This window comes from Oryx dammah, unplaced genomic scaffold, assembly GCF_014754425.2.
Source record: "Oryx dammah isolate SB20612 unplaced genomic scaffold, SCBI_Odam_1.1 HiC_scaffold_3, whole genome shotgun sequence".
Taxonomy (NCBI): domain Eukaryota; kingdom Metazoa; phylum Chordata; class Mammalia; order Artiodactyla; family Bovidae; genus Oryx; species Oryx dammah.
The window spans coordinates 35,360,473-35,376,161 of NW_024070187.1; the positions used below are offsets into that span (position 1 = coordinate 35,360,473).

A 15,689-nucleotide genomic window follows, 5' to 3' on the forward strand; every position below is an offset into this window, starting at 1 on the left:
AGTTTCTTTAGATCACAAGCTCAGGATGGAAGCATAAATTTATACTGCCAAAGTCTCAGTTTAATCTTGAGTTCTGAAAATTGGCAGAATCAGAGAGAATGTAAATACATCAATTATGCATATTATTACAAGTAGTTCTATTTTATCTTGGCCCATAGTGATTTTGCTTACGTATTCTGAAGTTTGCTCACCTTCTGAGGTTAGTGCTTTTGGTCATTTCATGCTGAGTCATGTCTATTTTGATTATTGCTCCTCTTTGTCTTTACCAGACATTTAGCCTCTATTGTTTTGGCTTGCATCATTTACTTATTTCTTCAAAATAATAATTGTCTACATTATGACAGGCACTGAACTAGAAGATAAGCACTTAGATTTTAAACTTGATAGTGGAGTTTTCAATCCAGTGAGGAACAGAGACTAACTCTCAAATATTTAGTTGCAAATTAAATGAATTGCTAGGAAGGAAAATAGCATGCACTCACAGCCTGTAAATGTTTTAAAGGGATGCATCCAGGGAAGAACTCTTAAAGGAGGTTACATTTCTTCTGAGACCAAATAGAAGTGAAAGCAGGTGAGGAAAGAAGGGAGGTTGGGGGTAGAGAATTTTTAAACATTGTAGCAACATGTGGCAAGGCAGGACCTAGGGAGAGAAAACTGAAGGGAGGCTGCTTGGGGGGAGGCTGAAGGCCACTGAGAGCAGCAGGGAGAACCTTCACCTAAGGCTGGAGAAGGGTTTTGTAGGCTGTTGAGAATTGGGGCATTTTGCCAAGACAAAATGAGAAACCACTGGAGAGTGACAGTCGCTCGGGCGTGTCTGACCCCATGAGCTGTCACCTGCCAGGCCCTCTGTCCACGGAGTTCTCCAAGCAAGAATGCTGGAGTGGGTTGCCATTTCCTGCTCCAGGGGATCATCCTGACCCAGGGATTGAACCTGGGTCTCCCACATTGCAGGCAGATTCTTTACTGTCTGAGTCACAAGAGAAGCTTTAGATAAAGAAAACTGCAACAATATTTATGTTTAGAAAATATAAATCTGGTTCCTATGTGGTGAATAAAGTCAGGAGAGAGCAAAAAAATCAAAGTAGGAAAATCAGTCAGGCAACAGTTGCAGTTATTGGAGCCTGGAATGGCTAGAGATGAGGAAGGTGGACTTACTTGGGATCTTTCTTAATGACCTAACTAGAACTGGGGGATGGATTTGGTGTCAGAAGTGAAGGAAAGGCAATTGGCAAAGACGGCTCTCAGGTCCCTGGTCTGGGGAACCAGCTGCCTGGAGACCATGTACCTGGTGGTTTGAACCCCAGATCTGCTGCATGCTCTGCAAGCTTTCTGCTTTAGTGTCTCAAGCTTCCATATAGGTCATGGTTGGATATAGGTTTGGAGCTCAGGAGAGGTCTGAACAAAGGTACAAGATTAAGATTCATTAGCATATTTTTGGAATATGGTGCATACATGAGGTGTCAAAATCTTCCCTCTATAATAATATGAAAACTAAGGAAAGCCTAGTGTGATAAATTTAAAAATTTATTCTTTGCTGAAAATGTCGACACTGCTCTGCCTGTGTTGAAGTCATCGAGAAATTGTGTAGGTACCGAGTAACCAAGACAGAACTTACATTGTAAGAGGGTGTGTTGAGCAGAGGGAACAGCACGTACAAAGGGAAGGAGAGAACATGCATGTTTATAGTCTTGCAGTTTAAAGGATAGAGTGTGTCTAGGGAAGTGGCAAGAGATGGACGTGCAGAAATAGTTTGCTGCAATTTATATGATGTCAGAGAGTTTGGATTATAGACTATAGGAAGCAGAACGCCATAGAACAGTTTTTTGTCAGGGAATAAGATCAGGTCAACAGAGAGAGAGAATTAAAAAGGAGGAGACTCATGAGGAAGCTACAGTCCAAATGAGAACTGGGAAGGGCCTGACTAATGTGATAGGTAGGGAAGGAAAGTAAATAGATAAAAAGCCTCAGGACTTGGTACAAGGCAAGGAAACAGAGGAATACCTTCCAGATGGACATTTTCTTCCAGATGGACATTTTCTGCCTTAATCAAGGTGAGAACTGAAAGAAAAGGAACTTACTTGAGGGCTGGGAAGCTGATGAGTTTAGTTTGGGTCTTGTAGAGTTGTGGCTATTTGGGGAAAATGTAGAGGGGTTCTCTCATAAAATGCTAAGACTAACAAAAACATGTTTTGACTGAACATTCATACAGGCTTTGACAGGGCAGATACAAGCATAACATCATGCTTATTGATTAGGCCTTAGCAAAAAATTAAAAGACTGCCTGTGAATCATTTTTTCAAGATCAGGAAATGGAGACAAGACAACCAATTTGGTGTTGGCATTTTAACATACCTGGCAAAATCTATCTTACCTTCTATGTTTGGAAATTTTGAAGTGATTCTTGGTACAATAAAATGTAATTATATTCCTTAAAGTTTCAAAAAGTTGGTTTTCCAGAAAATCTCCATTATGTGTTGTCCATTGAGACATCAGTTTTCTTTTTGGTTAACTGTTATGATTTGTTTTTCACCTATAGACCCATAATATTGATGGGTACAGATGAGTAGGTAGCTTATTTGGTTTTTAACATTTTGTCACATCTACTTTCTCCTTTTTGAAAATGATTTTCAGACATCATGTTTTCAACATATATTTCATAAAAACCAAGGACATCTTAATTCCATTATTGCACTGAAGAAACATAGCATTGATAAAATAAATATAGGATAATTTTTAGTCCTTCTTCAACTTTCTTCCATGGTACCCCAGATGACTTTAAAGGCCACCACCTGATCAAGGAGCCAGCATTGAGTTTATTGTCATATATACCATTAGATCCCTTTAATCTAGAACAATCATCCTGCCTTTTTTTTTCTTTCATGATATTGGCATTTTTGAAATTTTTGAAAGACTCTTGAACAGTTGTTATGGGACAGAACAAAGGTGGGCAAACCAGTTCTTTGGTCAAGACCCACCACTTGTTTTTGTAAATAAAGTTGGATTGAACACAGCCACACCAGTTCATACAACAGAAAGGTGCATAGTTGCAACAGAGACTTTATAGCCTGCAAAGCCTAACATGTTTACTATCTGGGCCTGTACAGAAAAAGTTTGCCAAGTGTTATTGCGGAATGTCCCGTAGTTTAGTTTTATCTCGGTTTCTTCTTGTAGATCGAGGGTAACCTTTTGGTTGTGTGCTCTCCACTGTGTACCAGAAGCATAGAATGTCTGTTTCGTTATTTGGTGCTGAGTTTGATCACTTGGTTTAGGTGGTGTCTTGCCAGATCTCAAGCTAATCTGCCAGTTTCATGGTTGCTACTAGGAGACATGAGACTCCTAAGTTTGAGATGAAGGACACCTTATTCCCTGCAGTAGCCATGTTGTTATTGTTCAGTCACTAAGTCTTGTCCAACTCTTTGTGACCCCACATACTGCAGCACGCTAAGCTTCCTTGTTTTTCCCTATCTGACAGAGTTTGCTCAAACTCATGTCCATTGAGTCCAATGATGCCATCCAACCATCTCATCCTCTGTCACCCCCTTCCCCTCCTACCCTTAATCTTTCCCAACATCAGGGTCTCTTCCAGTGAGAATAGCCAGCATTTTTTATGCTGGTTACCCAAACTCCAATTCCCACACAGTGATATGAAGAGGTTCAGAGGGATGATACCTTAGCAGTCAACTGTGTTACCAGAGAGGTGTTCTGAATTTAGGGAACCTGACTCTTTTATAACAGGCAGTAAGCATGACTGCCCTTTACTCCAGAGGGAGAAGCTATCTCTGACTTCCAAGGCTTTAAGGAAACCAGCTTTTGCTCCAGATGCAAAACCTATCTAATCTTCCAAGACTGTTCATTATACAGACACCTTGAAAAGACAATTTAGAACAAAGGCAGTCAGTGCTTTTGTTTAAGACATGCAGGAACATGAAAGACCTATAGAGAATTCTCTCCTTGCATTACTCTGTTCACTGAAATGAGAGAGAACCTTTTGTTGTAGCATTCCCAGGAAAATTCCTGAGGTTCACCGTCATAAATTACTGTGGCTGGAAAATAGAAATATACTAATTGACTCAGTCTAGGTCACATGACTCACCCCAAGCCAGAAGAGAAGTCACCTTCTTGGGAACCCCATGGCACACCAATAGAAATTGGGGACATTGGCAGAGGAGAAGCGGGGATATGAGCATTGTGGAGGCAACCCCAAATTACTCACTCCACATACTCTACTGAATATCACAGGTAAAATGTGAAAAAGATATGAATGTAATCTGGGGCCTTTTATTATCGGCAGAGGTTAGTGTCTGAAGGAGTTTTGGCCCAACACTGTTTATCACCCAAGTCTTTCGTCCACCACTGTAGCTGGAATAAGTATTATAAAATGCTTTGTTCAACACTGTGTACTGAATAACAGTCAGACCCTTTAGCACAGTACCCATGCCTTTAGCAGGGTGACTTCAGCACAGTCCTTCAGCCTCAGCTCTTGCCCCCACTTCTTTGTACGTGGTCCACGCCCAGGCATTTCAGGTTCCTAGTTCTGTACCGTTGTTCCTGTTGCTGTTAGCCTGTGAAAGGCTTTCTCTCCTCACCACTATCTGCCTCAGGCAGAGTTTAGTGTGTGCCCTGTATATATTCTCAAATAATATTGCATATATGATACATCCTTTATAGCTCAGTTGGTTAAAAAAATCCGCCTGCAATGCAGGAGACCCCGGTTCCATTCATGGGTCGGAACGATCTGCTGGAAAGGGATAGGCTCCCCACTCCAGTATTCTTGGGCTTCCCTTGTGATCCAGCTGGTAAAGAATCCTCCTGCAATGGGGAAACCTGGATTCAATCCCTGGGTTGGGAAGATCCCCTGGAGAAGGGAAAAGCTACCCACTCCATTACTCTGGCCTGGAGAATTCCACGGACTATATATAGTTCATGGGGTTGCAAAGAGTCGGACATGACTGAGCGACCTTCAGTTCACTTCACACAGTTTTTTCTAACATTTATCATAGTTCATATGTATATATTCATGCAGTTATGTGATTAGCATTTGTCTTTCCTAGTATACCACAAGCTCCAGGGTGCAGAAATAGGTCTGATTTATTCCCCCTCAACTTACAGGTGGTAAGTTGCCCAGTAAATATCTGTTACTGTTGTATGTATTTAAAAATGTAAGAGGCAGGGTGGCGTAATAGTTAAGATTGCTAGCTCCTTTGTGAGACTGCCAGAAATTCAAATCCTAGATTCGTCGCTTTATTAGCAAGGTGACCTTGCTAATAAATCTTAGCAAGTTTAAGTTCTCTGTATCTCAGTTCTCACCTTGATAACTTGAAAATAACCATACCTAATTCATAGGGTTGTTTTTTAATTTAAAAGGGGAACTATACATGCAGTGCTTAAATATTATGCCTCCTATTCAGTAAACATAGCAGTTAGCTCTTACTGCAGTTATGCTCATTACTGGAGGTAGGAGTCTGTGTGTCTGTCTCCCTGCTACATACTCCACTTCTTTAAGACAGCAGCCAGCATCACTAATGATGCCAGGACTTAGCCCGAGGCCCAGCATGTTGTAATTGTTCAATAAACACTCATTGAATTGCATTGTTGTCAAATTTGAAGAATGCTATCTGAGATTAAATCACTAGGTTAATTTGGTAATAGTGACATGTTGTCCCAAGTCCTGCAGTCCTTTATTATATCTGGTAATTGTTAAAATTAATAGCTCTCACTTCTCTCATTTATTATGTGCTTATTCTGTTCTCAGCGCTAATGGAATGCGAATTATCTCATTTAATTTCCATCACGTCTTAGGAGGTGTAGGTTTTCGATTATACAGATGAGGCAGTGCAGCTTTGGAAAGTAGACTTACCCCAAATCATGCAGCCAGCAACAGGAAGAAGTATGTAGAATTCAAAGCCAGTTTCTTCCCCAGAAATGAATATGATGTAAAATAAAATACTTATATTTATGACTATGAAAATGGTTTATAATGTATTGAGAATAGGTATTTTACTAAAACCAAACAACCCAGTGACGTCTTACAGTTTGTTGCATTGAGCTGGGCCGTAATGGAGACTTCTTCCAAAAGGAAAGAAACTCCACTGACTCGATCTTGTTATCCCCAGGTGGCTTTGCGGATTAGGGTTCATTAGTTTCAGAGTTTGGCAAAAGGAGTACAAAACATTCCATCAGCTTTCCTTGTTTATAGTAAGAACTCTGTTTAAAGAAAGCTTGGACTACAAAGAGCATTTTTTTTTATCCCTTTAATCATTTTTTGGCAGTCATGCTCACAACACACATTGACAAATACGTGCAGATAGAAGTTACTGCCCTGCTCACCGAAACAGCACCTTCAGAAAGAGCCTTAAATGCAATATTCTATTCCTTCACTGTTTTTGATGTGGGAGGTGCTTTCCCTCCCCTGAAAAATGTACCTTTAATTACAAATTTATCATAAAAACACAACCAGATCACTTGATAGTTACTGTTCACAGACATGGAGGAAAGAATTATACTAGAAGTTTCCAGAGAAGGAAGCTCATCTGTTGCTGGACAGTATGAGAAGTCTTACAACCAGGTATCCTGCAAAAACATATCTTTCCCTGGGGAGTTAGCTCTCATTTTTTTGGAGACACCTAGGCTGGGTTGGGTTACATGCCCCCATATTTATGCTTAGAAGAATAAGCTAATATTTTTTAACAACTCACCCATGACATTACCAGAAGACATTTTATGTTTGATTAGTATTTTGGTGAACTCATCTGATTAGTTTTCAGAAAAGGGACTACTTTTGAAAAGTAACTACTTTCTGAAAATGTTACTTTTTTCCATTTAAATATAAAGAACCTATAGGGGAAAACTGTAGTCTTAAATAGTTTATGAGTAAATCTAACTAATTCATTGGCTGTGTTTTAGAGAGGGAGAATAATCAACAAAATAGTTTATAAAATGTTTTCAGAAAGAAAATACTATATTAAACATTTATTGTTTATTATATTAGTATATACATATACAATGTAATATTATAAACATTAATATTATATTAAACATTTATTAATTACCTATTATATGTCAAAGTTATAGGCAGAGGAGGCAGTAGTGTGAAAGATGTACACTCAGGTGTCACTAAAGTAATGAGACTGATAGCAGGTAAAGAAGCTAATATCTGCTTCCTTAAAATCTCAGCCCTCTCTGAAATCAGCAGGCTGCTCACTCCTTGCCTACCCCAGCAGCTGAACAGAGCTAGAGAAACCCACAAAACTAAGCTGATGCTTCACTTAATTTTCGGTTGAGATTTGCTGACACATAACACTGTACTAGTTTCAGGTGCACAGCGTTATGATCTGAGGTGTATGCTGTTTGACCCTGAACAGCACAGGGTTGAACTGCTCAGGTTCACTTGTCCATGGATTTTTTTTTTTTTTTCCCCAGTAAATACCGACAACAGTACTGCATGACCCCATGGTGTGTCGAATAACTCATGCAGTACTGCAGATAGAGAAGGCATATGGTAAAGCAGAACTTGAATTTTCATCAGCATCTCTAATCCTCTGTGTTTGTTGTTCAAGAGTCAGCTGTATGTGTTATGAAATGATTACCACAATAAGTTTAATTAACATCCATCGTCACACATAGTTACAACTTTTTTTGTTTATTGTGATAAAAACTTTGAACCAGAGGGACAGTGTGGGGTGGGAGGTGGGAGGGGGGTTCATGTTCGGGAGCCCATGTACACCCGTGGCGGATTCATGTCAATGTGTGCCAAAACCAATACAGTATTGTAAAATAAAGTAAAAATTAAAATAAAATAAAATCTACTTTTTTAGCAACATTCAAACATACAGCACAGTATTAACTATTGTCAGCATGTTGCACATAAAATCCTCAGGACTTACTTGTCGTATCCCCGGAAGTTTGTGTCTTTGACCACATTAATTAATTTTACCTATTTCACCTAATTTTACCTATTTCCCCATTTCTCTGGCAACCAACAGTGTATTCTCGGTTTCTTTTTTTGTGTTTAGAATGAGATCATGTAGTATTTGTCTTTCTCTGTCTAACTTATTTCACATAGCATAATGCTCTCAAGGGTTCATCTAGTTTGGTGAAAATGGCAAGATTTCCCTTTTTTGGCTGAATAACATTTCATTGTGTGTGTCTGTATCACATATTATTTATGTGTTTATTTGTCTATGGACACTTGCATTGTTTCCATATCTTAATTTTTAATATTATAAGTAATGTTACAATGAACATGGGTTTGAAGGTATCTCTTTTTTTTTTTACTTTACAATTCTGTATTGGTTTTGCCATACATTGACATGAACACCACGGGTGAAGGTATCTTTTTGAAATAGTGCCTTCATTCTCTTTGGATACAGGCTCAGCAGTGGAATTGTTAGGTCATATAGTAGTTCTGTTTTTTAGTTTCCTGAGAAACCTTCATACAGTTCTCCATAGTGGCTGTACCAATTTACATTCCCACCAACAATACACAGGGTTCCCTTTTTTCCACATCCTTGAAACTTACTTATTGGTTTTTTTTGATAATGGTCATTCTAATAGATGTGAGACGATATGTTACTTTTGATTCATATTTCTCTGATGGTGATTGACATTGAGCACCTTTTCATGTGCCTGTTGTTGACCATCCGTCTTCTTTGGAAAAATGTAGATCCTCATTTTCTAACTGGATTCTTTTTTTATTGAGTTGAATGAGTTCTTTAGATAATTTGGATATTAACCTCTTATCAGATACATGACCTGCAAATATTTTTCCTGTTCAGTAGGTTACTTTTTTATTTTGTTGGAATCCTATGCCATGCAGAAGCTTTTTAGACTGATATACTCCTACTTGTCTATTTTGTTGTTATTGTTGCCTTTGCTTTTGATGTCAAATCCAAAAAACATTTTCAAGACTAATGTTAATATGCTTACCTCCTATTTTCTTCTAGGAGTTCTATGGTTTCAGATCTTACATTCAAGTCTTTTGATGTGTTTTGAATTTATTCTTGTGTATGGGGTAAGATAGTGGTCCAGTTTCTTTTCCATGTGGCTGCTCAGTTTTCCCAACACCACTTACTGAAGATACTCTTCTTTCCCCATTGTATATTCTTATCTCTCTTTTGTCATAAGTTAATTTACCAGATATGCTTGAGTTTATTTCTTAGCTTTCTATTTTGTTCTATTGATCTGAGTCTGTTTTTTCTGCCAACACCATATTATTTCATTTACTGTAGCTTTGTCACGCAGTTTGAGTTCAGGAAGTACAATGCCTCCAGCTTTGTTCTTCCTTCTCAAGATTGCTTTGGCTATTTTGGAGTCTTGTGTGTTTTCATACATATTTTAGGACCATTTATTCTATTTCTGTGAAAAATGAAAGTGGAATTTTTTATAAGAAGTTCATTGAATCTGTTTATTGTTTTGAGTATTATATAGAACATTTTAACAATATAAATTCTTCCAACCCATGAGCATGGAGTATCTTTCTATTTATTTGTTTCTTCTTCAGTTTCTTTCATCACTGTCTCCCAGTGTTCGTTGTACATGTCTTTCACTTCCTTAGTTAAATTTATACCTAGATATCTTATTCTTTAGATACAATTATACATGGAATTATTTTCTTAATTTCACTTTCTGATAGTTTATTATTAGTTACAGAAACAACAGATTTTTGAATACTGATTTTAACTGAATCTATTTGTTCTAATAGTTATTTATGGTGGCATCTTTACGGTTTCCTATACAGAAGACCATGTCATTTGCAAGCAAATGTTCTTCCTTTTTGATTTGTTAACTTTTATTAACAATATGTTAACTTTTATTTTGCCTAATTGAAGAAAAGTTATGACCAACCTAGACAGCATATTAAAAAGCAGAGACATTAGTTTGTCAACAAAGGTCTGTCTAGTCAAGGTTATGGTTTTTCCAGTGGTCATGTATGGATGTGAGAGTTGGACTATAAAGAAAGCTGAGTGCTGAAGAATTGATGCTTTTGAACTGTGATGTTGGAGAAGACTCTTGAGAGTTCCTTGGACTGCAAGGAGATCCAACCAGTCCATCCTAAAGGAGATCAGTCCTGGCTGTTCATTGGAAGGACTGATGTTGAAGCTGAAACCTCAATACTTTGGCCACCTGATGCGAAGAGCTGACTCATTTAAAAAGACTCTGATGCTGGGAAATATTGAGGGCAGGAGGAGTAGGGGATGACAGAGGATAAGATGACTGGATGGCATCACCGACTCAATAGGCATGGGTTTTGGTGGACTCTGGGAGTTGGTGATGGACAGGGAGGCCTGGCTTGCTGCGGTTCACAGGGTCGCAAAGAGTCAGACACGACTGAGCGACTGAACTGAACTGAATTGCTCTGGCAACACTGTGTTGAATAAAAGTCACAGGAGTGGCCATCATTGTCTTTTTCCTGATCTCAGAGGAAAAGCTTTATGCTTTTCACTGTTGAGTATCATGTTAACTGTGGCCTGATTATATATGACTTTTATTATGTTGAATTGCATTCTTTCTATACCCATTTTGTTGAAAGGGTCTTTTTTTTTTTTTTGGTCTTGACTGTAGGTTGAATTTTTGACAAATGCTTTTTCTTTATTGAGAATATTATGATTTTTATCCTTCATTTTGTTAATACAGTGTTTCACATTTATTGATTTTCTGATATTGAACCATCACTGCATCCCTGGATTCAATCCCGTGTGACTATAGTATGTGATCCTCTTAATGTATTTTTTAATTTAATGTATCATTGCTAATATTTTGTTGAGAGTTTTTACATGTGTTCATTAAACTTCCCAGGCAGCTCAGTGGTAAAGAATCTGCATGCAATGCAGGTGACTCAGCTTTGATCCCTGGGTCAAGATGCCTCAGAGAAGGAAATGGCAAGCCTCTCCACTGTTCTTGCCTGGGAAATCCAATGGACAGAGGAGCCTGATGGGCTGCAGTCCATGGGACCACAAAAGTGTTGGACACAACTTAGCAACTAAACAACAGCAATGTTCATTAAGGACTTGTTGTTGTTCAGTTGCTCAGTCCTGTCCATCTCTTTGCAACCTTATGAACTGCAGCACACCAGGCTTTGCTGTCCTTCACTATTTCCTGGATTTTGCTCAAACTCATGTCACTGAATCAGTGATGCCATCCAACCATCTCATGCTGTCTTCCCCTTCTCCTCCTGCCTTCAATCTTTCCTAGCATCAGGGTCTTTTCCAATGAATCAGCTCTTCACATTAGATAGCCAAATTATTGGAACTTCAGCTTCAGCATCAGTCCTTCCAATGAATATTCAGGATGGATTTCCTTTAGGATAGACTGGATGGATCTCCCTGAAGTTCAAGGGACTCAAGAATCTTCTCCAACACCACAGTTCAAAAGCATCAATTCTTCAGCGCTCAGCCTTCTTTATGGTCCAGCTCTCACATCCATACGTGACTACTGGAAAAACCATAGCTTTGACTATACCAACCTTTGTCATTAGATATATCTGTCTAGGTTTGTCATAGCTTTTCTTCCAAGGAGAAGGTATCTTTTAATTTCATGGCTGAAGTCACCAGCCACAGTGATTTTGGAGCCCAAGAAAATAAAATCTGTCACTGTTTCCATTGTTTCCCCATCTATTTGCCATGAAGTGATGGGGCCAGATGCCGTGAACTTCGTTTTTTGAATGTTGAGTTTTAAACCAACTTTTTCACTCTCCTCTTTCGCCTTCAACAAGAGTCTGTTCAGTTCCTCTTTGTTTCCTACTATTAGGGTTGTGTTTTCTGCATATCTGAGGTTATTGATATTTCTCCCAGCAATCTTGTTTCCAGCTTGAGCTTCATCCAGCCTGGCATTTTGCATGATGTACTCTGCATATACGTTAAACTATAAATTGTAATTATCATTAAGAATATTGGCCTGTAATTTTCTTTTCTTCTAGTGTCCATATCTGGTTGATATCAGGGTTTACTGACCTATAAAGTGAATCTGGAAGTGTTGGCTTCTCTTTTCTTTTTTGTAAGAGTTTGAGATTTAGTATTAATTCTTTGAATGTTTAGTAGACTCCATCAGTGAAACCATCTGGTTCTGGACTTTTGTTTGTTCAGAAGATTCTGATTACTGATTCAATCCCTTTACTAGTAACTGGTCTGTTCAGAATGTGTTTCTTCAGTCTTGATTCAGTCTTGAATCAAGTCTTGATAGATTATATACTTCTAGGAATTTATATGTTTCTTCTAGGTTATCCAATTTGTTAGCATATAACTGTTCTTAGTAACCTATGATATTTCTGTTGTATCATTTGTAACACTTCCTCCTTCACTTCTGTTTATTTGAATCCTCTCTCTTTTTTTTCCATTGTGAATCTAGCTAAAAGTTTATGTGTTTTGCTTATCTTTTCTAAAATCTATTTCTTAGTTTCATTTTTAGTTGTCTTTTTAGCCTCTGGTTTATTTAATTCTACCCTGATCTTTGTTGTTACCTTTGTCTACTAATTCTGTCTACTAATTCTGTCTCACTTTAAATATATGACTACCGTCCTCAAATGGGCCTTCATTTTGCTGGCAGTCCAACTGCTTTCTCTGGTCCTTTCACTTTACTCTCTTTTAAACACTGTTGTATACCTTTTCCTTTGTCCTTAACCTACAACATCCCCCTTCTTATTGTTCACTCTCAGATGATGACCTTACTTCCGTTGGAGAACATCAAAAGAGAGTGTCCACCTGTTCTCACCTTGATCCACTCTCTGCACCTGTGCTGTGCTCTCGCCTTCCTTCCACTCACAGGAGATGTGCCCTGTTTGCTTCTTTCCTAGAGCAGCCCACCCCTGTGGCTAAGATTCCATATCCTCTACCCACTCCTTCTTTCTGGGGTCATCAGTTTTTTTAATCTCTCTACCAAATCAATCCCTTTAGTGCAGAAATGTGCTGTATTTCCAAACTTAGTTGTGGGGGTGGAGGAGGACCTCTCCTTTTGAGAGCTTCTCTGGTGGCTCAGATGGTAAAGAATCTGCGACTGAGGTTCAATCTCTGGGTCAGGAAGATCCCCTGGAGAAGAGAATGGCTGGCTACCCACTGCAGTATTCTTACTTGGAGAATCCCATGAACAGAGGAGCCCAGTGGGCTACAGTCCAAAGAGTCGGACATGACTGAGCGACTAACACTTTTAACCTCTTCCTTGACTCCAACATGCCCCTCATCATTTAACCTTCACCCATTTGCTCTGCTATTTCTTACAACAGAAGTACTCAATGACTTATATAAGCTTGCTGTTTCACTTCTTCTCTGTTCTCTTTGTAACCCACACTAATCTGTCCTGCCAGAATGAAATGGTTTTGTCAAATGATGCCACTTTCAAAAATCAGTGGCCAGTTCTTAATTTTCATCTTATTCACCCTGTCAGCAGCATTTGATACACTTGGTCACACATTCTTTTTTAAAGATGTGACTTTTTGATATATAATACAACTTTTTGAGATATAATTTGTGTACCATAATATGTGAAAGTGAAAGTCACTCAGTCATGTCCAACTCTTTGCAACCTCATGGACTATACAGTCCGTGTAATTCTCCAGGCCAGAATCCTGGAGTGGGTAGCCTTTCCCTTCTCCAGGGGATCTTCCCAACCCAGGGATCAAATCCAGGTCTTCCGCATTACAGGAGGATTTTTTACCAGCTGAGCCACAAAGGAAGCCCGAGAATACTGGAGTGGGTAGCCTATCCCTTCTCCAGTGGATCTTTCTGACCCAGGAATCGAACCAGGGTCTCCTTATTGCAGGCAGATTCTTTACCAACTGAGCTAATTGTAAATTTTCAGTTCAATGATTTTTAATATATTCACATGCTTATCCAATTCCCAGACATTTCATCACTTCAGAAAGTAACCCCATAGTCATTTGCAGTCACTTCCCATCACTCAGTCCCTTGTAGCCAGTGATTTACTTTTTCTCTCTCCACATGTGTGTGTTCTGGACATTTTATATAAATGGAATAATCCAGTATATTTCCTTTGCATCTGCCTTCTTTCACTGAATGTGATGTTTTCAAGATTCATCTCTGTTATAGCATGTATCATTGCTTCATCCCTTTTTACTGCTGAGTAATATACCATTATATGGATATACACATTTAGTTGTCCATTCATCTGGTGATGGATATTTGAGTTGTTTCCATTCTTTGACTCTAGTGAGTAATGGTGCTATGAGCATTCACGTACAAGTCTTTATGTGGACCAGTGTTTTCAAATTGCTGGGTTATATGGTAACTGAATTTATTCCTTCCCTGTTGAGACCCTTTTCCCTTGCCTTTCAGGACACTGTTGGTTTTCCCTCTGCTTTACCATCCACTCCTTAGTCTGTCTAACCTTGGAGTGCTCTGGAGGTCAGTTCTTAGTCTTCTTCCCTTCTCTATCTAAATTCACTCTCTAGGTGATCTCTTCCAATTACTTGGTTTTTGAATACCATCTATATACAGGTATTTTCCAAACTTGTATTTGCAGTTCAAGCCTCTCAACTCTTAACTCCTGTATCTAACTGCCTCCATGACATCTCCACTTGTCTATCTTATGTGCATCTCAATTTTAGCATGTCTAGAAGCTATAAACTCCTGATTTACCCACCAGAATCTGTACCTCCTGCTGTCTTTTCCAACTCCATGATGGCGGTTCCTTTTTTTCAATACTCAGGCCAAAACCTTTGGAGTCATCCTTGAATCCTTCCTCCTGTCCATGGCATCAGCCGATCCTGTTGACTCCACATTCAAAGCATGTCCAGAATCTGGTCTTCTCTCAACGTCTCCCTGATCCAATCCACAAACTTCTCAGTTACTTCCTAGCTGGTCTCCTTTAATCACTCTAACCAGTCTTTTCTTGATGTAGCAGTAAGGATCCTTTTAAAATGAAAGACCTGTTTCTTCTCTGTTCAACACTTTATCAAAGTTTTTTCCCCTTAAGGTGAAAACCAAAGTCTCAAAAATGCCCACAGGTCTCCATGATCTGAGCCCTCTGCTGCTTCAGTGACTGCACCTCCTGTGCTTCTCTTCTCACTCCTTTGTCTTCAGCCACAGTGGCCTCCTTGCTGTTCCTCGGACTTGCAAGTCATGCTTCCTCCTCAGGATCTTTGCACTGCTCTGCATCTGAAATGCTCCTCCCCAGACATTCTTCTGAGACCTCCCTTTATTTCTTTAGGTCTGTGGTCAAGACTGCCAGTGGCCTCCCAATATCTAATCTCTTTCTCTTTCTTGGCTGGGTACATGGATGCACAGCCATAAGACCACTTTCCCTAATTTCCCTGGCAGCTGTGTGTCACCATGAGACTAAATTTTGGCCAATAAAAGTAAGCAGTGGGATTTCTCTTTAAGCGGGGAGGTGGGGGGAAGGCGGGGTTGCCCTTCCTTCACTCTCCCTTCACTCTCTCTCTATCCCACAGTGTTTGCAACACAGACCAAAGTTTCTGCCCTCATGGAACTTATACCTGCTTGGGGGAAAAGAAAAAATTAACAAAAGTAGATACACAATGTGTTTGATGGTACTGGATGCAATGGAAATAAGTAAAGTTCATTTCAAGTCACACAGTTGTGTCTGCCTCTTTGTGACCCCATGGACTGCAGCACACCAGGCTTCCCTGTCCATCACCAACTCCTGGAGCTTACCCAAACTCATGTCCATCGAGTCAGTGATGCCATCCAACCATCTCATCCTCTGTTGTCCCCTTCTCCTCC

The 15,689-nt window shown here is 39.3% G+C and overlaps 1 protein-coding gene across 5 annotated transcripts in view; it reads left to right on the top strand.

The window, feature by feature from the left end:
* FAM13A (family with sequence similarity 13 member A) overlaps positions 1-15,689 on the top strand; it is a 338,407-nt gene that overhangs the window by 184,895 nt on the left and 137,823 nt on the right. Inside the window, exon 1 of one of the 5 annotated variants that reach the window (XM_040237869.1) lies at positions 1,594-2,051. The exons of the other annotated variants lie outside the window; for them this stretch is intronic. The gene's annotated coding sequence lies outside the window, so the exon portion shown is untranslated. Of the gene's footprint in view, positions 1-1,593; positions 2,052-15,689 lie in introns of those variants that run through there. 5 annotated transcript variants of the gene reach the window in all.